The sequence below is a fragment of the Thunnus albacares genome, chromosome 19 (assembly GCF_914725855.1).
Source record: "Thunnus albacares chromosome 19, fThuAlb1.1, whole genome shotgun sequence".
Classification (NCBI taxonomy): domain Eukaryota; kingdom Metazoa; phylum Chordata; class Actinopteri; order Scombriformes; family Scombridae; genus Thunnus; species Thunnus albacares.
In genome coordinates, this window is record NC_058124.1 from 23,119,286 (window position 1) to 23,129,410 (window position 10,125).

A 10,125-nucleotide genomic window follows, 5' to 3' on the forward strand; every position below is an offset into this window, starting at 1 on the left:
GTCTCTAACACGACCACAGACATATCATACTTACCCCACTTCATAATGTTTAGGCTCTACTCTTGCACTCTATTCGAACGTGTTAGCACTGTGATGATGGATGTTGGTCTAAATTTGATACCAGAGCAAGTGACGCACCTTTTTTTTCCTCTCCTTTCTCCTCCTTCTGTTGTGGTTTATACAACACTTAGTGAAAGCATGTGAAATATCTGCACTGCTTCTCTGTTGTTGTTGTTGTTGTTGTTGTTTGTTTACCTCAGAGATATTTGACGTATGAGATGGCGTCTGAGAAGACAATCTCCAGGTGTCGTGCTCACTCAGATTTCCAGAACAAGACGAGGTCATTGCATTAGCTGTTAGCAATATGATACAGATAATATAATATATTAAACCTGGAGAGTATGTAAAAATAATTTTGAGCTGCAACTAGTGATTTTTTTTTAATTATGGATTAATTTTAATCATGATTAATTGACAAAAAGTGATGTTTGGTCTACAAAATATCAAAATATTTATGTGATGACTTCATATTGTTTGTTGTGTCCTTCAAAAATCCCCCAAATTTTCACTTTACAAAGATATAAAACAAAGAAAAGCAGCAAAAGCATTTTTTCTTTGGATTTAAACAATCAGGCCTAAAAAAATGTTGTGGATTAATTTTTTGCTGTATCAACTAATCATCTATGCACTAGTGTAAACAGCTGGTAAATAAATACTGGGTACAAATATTTACTTTTTTGCACAACAACAAATGGAGGGAAATAGTTAAATAGATCCAACACCAGGAAGTCAATGTTTATATTGGTCATAATATGAATATGTTTATACTTTTTTTCTGACTAAAGAATGAAGGCGGGGAAAAAAAAATATCTGCATGATCACAGTGCTTAATTCATCACGGTACAGTGTTTCCTTCTTGTGATATTCAGTATTAAGACCTGGACTATTGTAGCACGTCTCTGCCTTTTTAAAGAGTAATTCTTCTTTACTGTCTTGAACGGTGTCGGAGCTAACCTCAGGAATGTGCTTCGCTGGCATCTCCATTGTATTTCATCGCGTTTACTCTCCACTGTTCGTTTCACGGGTACAGAACGCTCTTTCAGTCCAACTACTATCATTAAAGAGCACATTTTCTTACCATGATGTAATATCCTGTCCACTTTAGAAAACTATGTAAGTATGTGAGAGCTCAGGAGAAGTATGCACGAATCCCACGCACAAAGCAGCACACTAAACCGCTGTCTCTCCCATCTGCAGCCGCCTGAGATGCACCGAGAAGGTTATGCTTTTTGGAAAATGATTGATGACTCATGTGATATGAGCACTAATCATTTTCATGCATTTGAAAAATTTAGTAGGAGTCCCGCTTGTCCCCCCGGAGAGTGATTGACTCCACTGTTGTTAAGATGTGTGGGTGGATCAAAGAACAATTTTTTTTCCATTTCATGAGTCGTCTTCGCTCCTGTTTCTCTTTATTCTAGTCCCTACTTTCCCTTTTTTCTTTTCCTTCTCTGTCTTTTTATCTCCTTTAATTTAATTATTTGGATATTTAGCGAAACATCTTCATTGCCCTCACATCTCTCTCTCTCTCGCCCTACTAATCTGTCTGTGTCTGCTTCCCTCCAATCCCTCTGTCTGTTTCTAGGTCTCTCTCTCTCTCCGTCTCTTCTTCCCCCTCGTCGGGTCTCTTAATGAGAACGGGCCAAATTAATGTGTGGCAAAGAACAAACAGACCGAGGAGATAAAGAGGTGTTGAGAGAGAGAGAGAGAGAGAGAGAAGGAGGGAAGGATGAGAGGGGGAGAGAGAGAGAGAGATAGAAAGAGAGAACTGTGGAAATCTAAATAGGCTACACTTCAGAAGTAGGGCCAGATCAGACAAAGAGCGTGGAGCTTTTATGTATTTTGTCTGGCGCACAGTTACAGTAGATTTAGCATGTTAGTGAGTGTGTTTACAGGTATTACAATACTTGTGCTCGCAGTATGTTTACACTGACGCAGTAAATGACTGATATAACAAAAATTAAAGAGCAAAGAAACTCATTAAGAACCAGCTTTCTTTATACTTATTTACTTTTGATTCCTGCATTAAATAAAAAACTGAGCAAGGTTCTCCAATTTGGACTAAAATCCTGGAAACCTCTTTGAATTTTTCTTTTAGTTTTATATTAATATGCCTTAATAAGCTGGAGAAATACAGATGTTTTGTAAAAAATCCCTAAACAAGAAATAGCTGAAGAAAGAAATAGAGTATTAATTACCTATTTTTGTTTAAATATGTATTAAATGTTGGTAATCTCATCATTTTTCATCTAGCGCCACCGTCAAGTCATAATTTCTACTCAGAAAAAAAGATTTGATAAGCCCCTTAAGGCTTCACCAGTCCTTAATAAAATAAGGTAGGTGTTAATCATGTTATCCATACACTGTTTATGATTTTTACTCCATTAAAGCTGTGAACTGTGAACCCGAGGTGCAGACAGACTGGTGGCAGACTGGGTTGTGAAAGTAATAGCAGGGGCAGGATGTATAATAGCTACTGTCTGCAGGGTATGTAGAGCATGGAGAAATGGTCTGTCACTCCGTCTGGGGGCAGAGGGGGTATTTATAGGAGGGCAATGAAGGGAGGATAGCGGGGGGGATATTGTCGAGAACAGAGGAAAGAGCAGAAAATAACAGTCAAACAGAGAGCAAGGCGGCAGATCGTCATGGAGAAGCAGGATCACGAGGCGGGCTTACAGATGCAGAGACAAAGATAAGGAAATAATGGGATAGAAGGAATAGAGTGAAAGGGTTTTTTTTTCCACTTCTGACCTCCCTATCTGCCTTTTCTTGTTACCTTATTTCATTTTTATCTTCTCTCTGTATTGCAGCTGCAGTATATATTGCCTTTATCCTTCTCTAATAGTCTAAAGGAGGGATAAAGGGGGAGAAAAAAAAGACAAAAATCTCTTTCGCCCACTCTTTGAAGTTGCTTTCCTCTCCTCCGCCGCTTTGTCTCTACCTCCCCTCCGCCTTCTTTCTCTCTCTCTCTCTCCCTCTCTCACTCTCTCTTTTTCTGTAACTGATCCAGCTCGGCTCATTTCAAACCTAAACATGTCTGTCTGGCTCCAAAACAGACCAGGCCACCCCTCTCTCCCCCTCTCTTCATCTCCTCCTTCCCCCTCCCCCACCAGACCCCATTTCCAATCCAGAGGGATGATGTCATGCCGATGCTTAGAAAGACGAAGGGGCTCGGAGAGAAGTGTGTGTGTGTGTGTGTGTGTGTGTGTGTGGGTGGGTGGATGGGGGGCAGCTAGGGGATAAGGGGTCATGGGACTGGGAGGTGATGTTGTCAGATTATTAAAACTTCCCAACAGTGATCTCACAGAGAATTACTGGGTCAGTGAGAGAGAGAGAGGCAGTGAAATCAGCATTCCTGTCAAAAACCAGAGCAATAGTTCATAATTTATCATGTAAATAAAACAATTTGGGCTGCGTATGAAAACCAAAATGGGTTTATGTGTAATGAAAACTGTTGAAACGTCGGTCAGACCCTGGTTTGACAACTTAAGCCCATTTTATTGAGTAAGAGTTCTTGCTTATAATTGTGTAACAACATTTGAATGGTAAATGTTGGATTCTTTTCTTAAATAAAAGAGTTTTGTCGAGTTTTGTTTCTCAGAATAAGGTGTTGGAAAAAAAGTATTGTTTGGTATCAGAAAGTGGTTTTGTATCAGCGCTAATTTGAAACAGTACGCACCCTTAAAAACATTTGGTCATAATGAAAACACACAGAGACATGGCAGAACGCCTGCGTCTGAAATCACTCCTATTTATATACTGTAGTGCTCTATATTTACTGTCCATCCTTTTATTATTTTATTTCAGTGTCCAAATTGTAATCGTGTGGAATTTATAAAGTATAAAGTGTCCTCAAAATTCCCACAATAACACCAAAAATGATACTTTAAGCTAAGAGTCATGCTTCATTATACCTTCCTATTGATTAGTTGATCTTCAGAAAATTGGCAACAATCTTGATAATGGAAGATTTGCTGTTTTTTCTTTTTATATATGACAGTTAATTGAATATCTTAACATTTAAGACTGTTAGTCAGACAAAACAAGCTATTTAAAGACATCTTTGAGGCCTCTGAGAAATTGTCAATGCTGTTTTTTGTACATTTTTTTAAATATTTCATAATAACGATTAATAGAGAAAATGATGGACGGATTAATCAATGATGAAAATAATCATTAGTCGCAGCCTACGGGGAACACACAAAGTGACGATGATTTATGAGTGTTTTATAAGTTTTAATTTACTGCTCACTATGGATTAAACCAACCTGTCTGCATCTGTTACATACAGAGCAGTGAATGAATGAATGAATCAGCGATGGAGTGATTTCAGACGCAGCCTCGTTTTGTACGAGAAAGAGGATCAGAAAAGTTTCCCGTCTGTTTTTCTCTGTTTTCCCAGTCAGACTATCGCTATTTACCGTGTACATGTTTATACATGGCCATCCTGTCTGCACATATGTGCTACTGTGGAATCCGTGTTTGTATTTAGGTTCGCTCCGCCGACCAATGAGGAGCGTGTGTGTGCATGTACTCTGCATCAGAGGATGCTTCTAATTCCAGTCTTTTTCGGGGTGCAACCGGAATCTCAGCTGTCTCCTCACCCCACCCTCGCACACACACAAATACACACTCCCACACACACATTAAGGTGTGGCATCAACATCCCTCTGCATGCCCCTGACTCCCTTCGTCTCTAAGCAGCTGACATAGTCTCTGGGTGGGATGAGAGAACACACACACACACACACACACACACACACACACACACACACACACACACACACACACACACACTAACACGGTGGTGTTTCAGCAGAGCAGCGTTACAAGGCTCTAAACCCTGTAGGTACAGATGGACATTCCTGGGAAGGGCTGGTTAGTCTGGTTAACAGCAGAGCAGGAGGTATTTGTGTGTCTTTGTGCACACGTGTTTGTGAAAATCCCTATCCTAAATCATGACTGCACACCTCCCCTGTCTTCACCTCTTCTACCTCCTTCTCCTTCACACATTTCTCCTCCTCCTCCTCCTCCTCCTCCTCTATTATTTTATTCTCCTACAGTCTCTCCTCTCCATCATCCTATAGCTTTCACTCCTTGGAGAATCTATAAGCCTGTGACTCACTGTCCTTCCTCGCACTGACTGTGTCAGCAGCTATTTAATGATGGGTGTAGAAGTCAAGCCCAGCTGGGCCAGCGACTCCCTGGTTGTCTTTCAGCCCATGCTGTGAAGCTGGAACACATCCGAAATTTCACCTACAGTAAAAAAAAAAATGTTTAGACATTTGACTTTTTGATTTTAGTAACTAGTAAGTAAGACGTTTTGACTTTACAGGATGTCCAAAACACAAAAAATCCATTGTTGAGCTGAATGAAAGATACTGTGTGTTAACACATACCCGTGTAATGTAACCCATAATGTCTTCTAGTGAGCCCATATTAAATCTTGGTGAGTCAGACAGGCCCTGTGCAGCATTTCTCTTCAGGTCTGGAAATCATAAATCAACAAAATCATCTAAAACTCTTGCATAAAACTACATGTCATGTTTTGAAAGGTTAAAAAACCTCATAAACATTTTTCTGATACACATTTTATGTCGTTGATACTCCGTCAGTATTTCAGCCTTCCACTCATAAACATGCTCTCCGTTTATCAAACTGAACTTACAGTACGCTGTATGTAAATCATCAAAACCACATGATGAAACTGGCCAGTGGAAAATATCTGAAATTTGAATTATGAAAGGGGGCTGAGGTCAGTCACGTCCATGTTTGTATCCTCTCAGGTCAGACTGTATCTAATGACTTTCAGCCGGACTGGTTAACCAGTTTGAAGTTGTTATCGGCCATGTTGGCGAGGCTAATTCAAACGCTAAGGTGGAGTGCTGTCTGAAGAGTTCAGTGTGTCAGAGCCCAGTAACCCTCCCATGACTCCCCTGCTAATCCAAGTCATACGTCATCTGGACACCAGTGTTGTTTACTGGCTCTCAGGATTTTCCTGGATTTCTTTCTGTCTTTCTGTTCTTTTTCACCCTGCGTAGTCATGTCCGTTAGCATGTGTGATTTTTCAGTTTGTCTATATACTGTATGTATATATATGTATGTGTGTGTGTGTGTGTGTGTGTGTGCGTCTGAGTGCATGACTCTCATTTCTGCCTGCGTGTGTGTGTGTGTGTGTGTTTTGTCTCTCTGAGGGGCTGATTGGATCACGCTAACATAATTTCTCTAATCATATAACTTGATTTGTCCAAACCGAACTTTCCTTTAACCTGCTGGCACACACACACACACACACACACACACACACACACACACACACACACACACACACACACACACACACCTTTCACCCCTGTGCGTACTATACGCGCGATTGATCGAGAAAGTGAGCGATTGTTATGTCTTGGGATTGTGCGATCTAAATATGTCTGAGATGGTGTGAGTAGTGCATATGTGTGTGTGTGTGTGATGTCTTAGCCTATCCACTCTCAGGTCCTGTATTGTTTCAGCTGTTGTGAATTAGAAAGGCATGCCACAGCTTGGCCTAGCCCTCTCACTCTCTGGCTTTTTCACTCCCTTTTTCTCAGCTCAGTGAAATCCAATATTCTATTCTGATCTGAACTGGGACAAATATTAGCAAGCTGTTATGTCGTAATTGTTCTTTTATTAGAACGCAGAGTGTATTAAATGTGTTTTTTTACCTCTAACTAAATGATTTTGTGGGTTATATTTCAGAATAACATGATGCGAGACCCTTTTTGTGTGTGAAATGCTTCATTTTTAATCACATAACTGATACTATGTCCAGATATCTAAGGGAGCAGTATAAATCTAATAAAAGATAAACTGATGCTAATATGGGAAAATAATATTTACCATATAATTCATGCTTTGCTCAAGATAGATTTCACCGGATAGTTTACAGTAATGGTTGTTTGACTTGTGATAAACATGGTAAATGGACTCCATTTATACAGAGCCTTACTAGTCCTCCAACCACTTTATAATACATGTCAACATTCCCACACACATTCATGCGCTGATGGCAGAGGCTGCCATGCAAGGTGCCACACACTCACACTCACACACACACACACACACACACACACACACACTAACGCAACCATCAGGAGCAATTCAGAGTCAATATCTCGCCCAAGGACACTTCGACATGTGGACTGGAGGAGCCGGATCGAACCGTCGATATTCTGATTAGTGGACGACCTGCTCTACCCCCTGAGCCACAGCCGCCCATATTGATAGGAAACTTCAGCAAACTGGTGTTGTTGTTCCCCCACATACTTTATTAGCACATCTGAGTAATTTTTATCATATAAGTGGTGATATTATAACTGTACACCATTTAAAGTAGTAGTAATCTGATGGGACCTGTCATAACCAGAGACTGTTAGGGGAATTCCTGCTACTCTCTCAAACCTAACACTTATCAGTTGTTTTTGTTTGACTCTTTTGCACACATTATTTACCGCTAAACATACACATATTAGTGTTAAGTCTGAGAACAGTGGTGTAAGATCCTGGACAGAATGAGAATCAGGTGGATGTGTGGGCGGTGAAGGAAGCACAAAGAAAAAGAGAAGAGGAGCTTGTGTGTGTGTGTGTGTGTGAATAAAAGAGAGTTAAAGAGAGATGACCTCTAGCGTTGACCTCTCAGCAGGTAGCCTCACAGGTGTTGTTTGGTATGTGTGTGTGTGTGTGTGTGTGTGTGTGTGTGTGTGTGTGTGTGTGTGTGTGTGTGTGTGTGTGGGAGGGAGGGGGAGGGGAAGGGGAGAGAGGGCGAGAAAGATGAGGTTACTGAAAGAGAGGATAAGCCTATTTTTACCACACTAAAACTCCCCAAATGGTGTCAACTACCACAGAGAATCGACCCTCCAGAGTGTTTATAATGTGGAAAGTCCTTCCTGCATTAATCACATATGGACATTAAACTCTATCTGTAACATAAAGTTGGACTGCTGGCTGCTAGCTGAATGAAAACACACACACACACACATAGTGAGAGGCAGGCTGGGAGAAAGTGTGAAAGTTTTTATTTGCCTAAAAGAATGTGCGTGCGCCATGTAGTCTAATTTACCGTTAAATTGAAAAGCACACAAGTACTTGCACAAGCGCGCAAACACAGAGCAAATCACCCACAAAAATCGGCAAAGTCTGAAACTAGTGCCGCGCGTAAGATGATTGACAGGTGTGCTTATTGAAGTTATTGAGCATGATGGCGGGGTGTGTGCGTGCCTTATTTGCTTTCGAGTCGTACGTACGTCGGTGTTCACGTACGACTTTGGGTGTGTGTGTGTGTGTGTGTGTGTGCTGTGCCCAGGTCTCTTTGTGTCGTCTCTCTGCCTGAGAAAGGTTGAGAACAATAAATGCTTTCACACACACATACACACACACACACACACACACACGGGCAGGTAAAATGCTCTGCTAGTTAATATAAAACTACCCCTGAGTGTTGGAAAGAAGAAGGCGGGTGGGTTAGGAGAGTAAAAGCACAGAGAGAGAGAGAGAGAGATAAAGAGATGGCAGCTACATTTTTCCTGCTGCCAGGTTACCAGAGAGGGGGTGGGAGAGTGGGACGGCTGGAGAGAGAGAGAGAGAGATTGAAAAACAAGACGTGGAGGAAGGAAATGACATTAAATGACAGCGTTTTTGACGAGACGGGTTATGGATTTACTCTTGGCTCGGGAGAAATGAAAAGGAGAGAGAGACGGAGAAAAGTATGTTTTTGCTGTCGACAGGTGTTCCCCCATGAGCAAATAAACGACCCAGAAAAGTCAATAATACATACTTTATGCCCGCCACCTGTGTTTGTGTTTATGTCACTTAACTGCACTAAGTGGTTTCAAGGCTCAAGACACTAAACAATGGCTGTTTGCACCATTTAACTTTGGCAAAACCACAACAGCATTAAGTGTGAATAACGGTCCATTTAGTGGATCCTGTGATCCGAAGGGCTACAAAGCACTGTGGCAGTAAAAATTTGTGCCACACAATGACCCCCAGGGAAAATTAAACCCCTAATCCTTGCATCTCTCCATTCCTCTCTCAACACCCTCCTTCCTCCCCCCCCCTTTTAGTCACTTCTTTGATTCTTAAACCAGCCATGACGACAGAGGAATGAAGAAAATTATAGGAAGGGTGTGGGGGCATGATGGATCTGCAGAGGCATTGACTAATCAAATTTAATCTTAAACAGATCACGGGGGGTCGTAGGTGGAGCCGTGGACTGTGTCAATAGTCAATGAGGCAAGGGAAGAAGTGGGAGGGCGAAGGACATCATCTGAATGAGCACATTAAACGAGCGTAATCTGTTTATCGGTCCCTCGTCGTCCTTTGAGCCTCCTTTACTCTTTAATTTTTTTTTTTTAGTTCTTTTCCCCCTTTCCTCCTGTCCTTCCATCTCTCCTGGTAGCTGGCCCACATCTGTGAATGCTTGGATTTAAATCTTGTTGTGGTCTGTGTAGAGGGGATTGTCGGTTAGCCGTGGGTCACGCGAGTGTTTGCGAGCCCTGCATGTGTGTGTGTGTGTAGCAAACCAGTGACAAACCCCTTTTGTTTCTATAAAGACGTTTGCCTTGGACGCGGCAATGACAGCTGCAGCGCAACTGACAGGGGTGGAGGGGGGGGGGGGGGGGGGGGGGGGGGGGGAGGTGGGTGGTTGGTGGGGAGGTTGGAGGGGGGGGGGGGGGGGCAGTTAAAAAGAAAGAGTGGAGTATTTAGCATATTTGTCATGCAAGCCACGGGCGGCTCTGTGCAACAGTTGAGAGAGAGGCTCCTCTTGTGAGTATTGGAAATGTGTGTCGAGGCAAAGGAGTGAGGAAGAAAGAAAGAAAGCAGGCGTGCTTTGCTTCAGATCAGCCAAGCTCTGCCAGACTGCTTTAAACAAACAGACTTGCTGAAAAAGGAGGGCAGAAGAGAGAACAAGGAGGAGGAGGTGGAAGAGGAGGAGGAGGAGGAGGAGGAGGAGGAGGAGTAACACCACAACTGGCACTGGGAAGCCTGTAACTTTAGATAACAAGAGAAAAACAATGTGGCTTAAAGTTC

The 10,125-nt window shown here is 42.1% G+C and overlaps 1 protein-coding gene across 14 annotated transcripts in view; it reads left to right on the top strand.

Annotated features, from left to right (window-relative positions):
* Window positions 1–10,125, top strand: part of macf1a (microtubule actin crosslinking factor 1a) — a 243,463-nt gene that overhangs the window by 184,060 nt on the left and 49,278 nt on the right. The gene's annotated exons all lie outside the window — the stretch shown is intronic.